Genomic DNA, 2,395 nt, shown 5'->3' on the forward strand with positions numbered 1-2,395 from the left:
ATGTTCATTGCCAAAGATGGGCTTGAAGCTTTCTATACACGAGTATAGTTCCTATTTTTTTTTGCTAAGGAAGTTATTGTTGATGGTTGGTGATGATTTTAGACCCTACTGTTGTTGGGAAATGCTATGATACAGATGGTAATATATTCTGAGGCTTAATTATTGTGCCGCTGCTCTAGTTGCCTGAATATTTTTATGTGTCAATGTTGGAATGTTGTCACAAGGGATTGAGTAAGGTTTCAGGTTGTTACTATAAGGTATGTTACGGTTCTGTATTGCATAAAGCTGAGAAACAAAGAAAGTTAGTTTTTTGGCTATTTTTATGTATAGGTCTATCTTGGTGGGTTACACACCTTTAGGATGATAAATCATCCATTGTACTAAGACTAGTACTTTTTGTAATCAGTTCCTTGGATATGTTTTGCTTATTAATACAATGACTTACTTTTAACTGAGAAAAAAAAAGAGGAAAAGATATTACAATGTAGAATGGGATTGATTCCATTTTCATGTCTTGGTGTTCCACTTAAGGCTAATCCAAGAAGCCTTTGAACATGGGAATTGGTAATACAAAAATTCAAAGATAGGCTTGCCTTATAGAAAAGGAGATACTTATAATTTAAAGGTCGAATTGCTATAATAAATTTGGTTCTATATTCATTCCTTGTATAGTACTTATCGGTTGTTCAAGCCCTTTAAAGAGTGATTAGAAAAGTAGGCTAGTTGAGAAGAGCTTTTCTTTATGGTGGCAACTAGAATTCAAAAAAGATTGCGAAGGTGAAATAGGATGTAGTATGTAAACCAAAAGTGTTGAGGGGTTTAGGTCTAATCTTCACAATAAGAACTTAGCAATGTTAGGAAAATGGTTGTGAGAATATAGGGTTAAACTGGTGCTTTATGGAGAAAGTTAATTTTTATTAAATACAAGGAAGAAATTCGATATTGGTTGCCTTCAAATGAGCACATGGAGAGGATGTCAAATGTTTGGAGAAATATTGTGAGGTTACCAGACAATGAGGGGGTGGATAAGATTGTGGGTCAAAATGGGTGTAAATGGATGGTGGGAAATGAAAGTGATGTGTTCTGCCAGTTGGATAAATAGGCTTCCTCAAATCCTTTCTATATGCTGTTTCAAAGGCTCTTTAGTCTTCACTCTAGCAATTGGCAAAAAGCTCAAAGTAGTAGAGGCATGGACTAATGGTGGGCAATGGAAGTTGCAATTTAGAAGAATTCTTTTTGAATGAGAAAAAGATTCCTTCTCTCTCTTTCTTTCTTTCTCTCCTTTCTCCCCTTTGCTGCTGGCGCTACCTTTTCTCACTCTCCTTTCGTCAATCTCCCTCTCTCCCTCGCTCCAGCAACAACCTTTCGTCTTCTCTTCTCCCTCTCTTCCTTGTCCCTAATCGGTGGTTTCTCACCTCTCTCTCTAAACCCCCAAAAAGCTGCTACCTTTCCTCTCTTTACTCACCCAAACCGGTACCTCAAACCCCCCCTTTTCCTCCCTCTACCCGACGGCTCAAACCCCAATTTTTTTTAATTTTTTCTTTTTTTTGAACCTTGGTTCTATGGTGGCTAGGATAGAATAGTTGCTAGAAAAGCTAGGGATTTTTTATTGTTGTTGTTGGATCTATTTTTTTTTTTTTGAAAGATTGGTTTTTTTAGTTTTTTGCCTGAATTCTCTATTTTTTTTTAACCAGAGTTTTAGGGTTTTTATATAATCCAATTCTCCAAGGCAATCATGCTCTTCTCAGCATGATTTCAGGATGGGTGGCCTTAAAGTCAAAGAAAATCGCTGGGAGGTGACCCCTAGATCAGTTGCCCCAAAGAGCATTAAATGCTTTAAAGGCAGTTTGACAACGGAGGCCTCTTTGTTTTTTTTTTTCTCCTTTTTTTTTAAATTTTAAATTTATTATTATTTTTATATTATTATATAAAAAAGGTGTCTACATTACCGATAATGCCATGACAAGTTTTTGATTTAATTAAAAAAAATTTTTTAAAAAAAATTAAAAGGATTTTATAATTAAAATATTTCTCATGAAGAGTAATGCATAAATATGTTGGGACTCTCTGTTCTGGGTTGGGTTGAGCAGGTAAAGTCCTTTTTTTAAAACGTACAAGCAATAAAACCTGAAACCCTTTACGTGGAGTTCAATTAAATCATGTTCTAGATTATTTTCGACAACATACAAAATAATTTTTGTCAAACCCTGCTTTGTAAAATAATTATAATGTCATTCAAATACTCGATAGAATGTTTGTATATTTAGAAAATTCGAGAAATCGTTAAAAGCAGATATTGCCCCTAATGGTACTATTGAGTCGATTAAGCCTCGAACTAGTTCCAATAGGAATTTTAAGGTGAAATTAAGAGTTTCACAGTTCAGGGATGACTCAA

The sequence above is a fragment of the Theobroma cacao genome, chromosome 2 (genome assembly GCF_000208745.1).
Source record: "Theobroma cacao cultivar B97-61/B2 chromosome 2, Criollo_cocoa_genome_V2, whole genome shotgun sequence".
In the NCBI taxonomy this organism is placed as follows: Eukaryota; Viridiplantae; Streptophyta; class Magnoliopsida; order Malvales; family Malvaceae; genus Theobroma; species Theobroma cacao.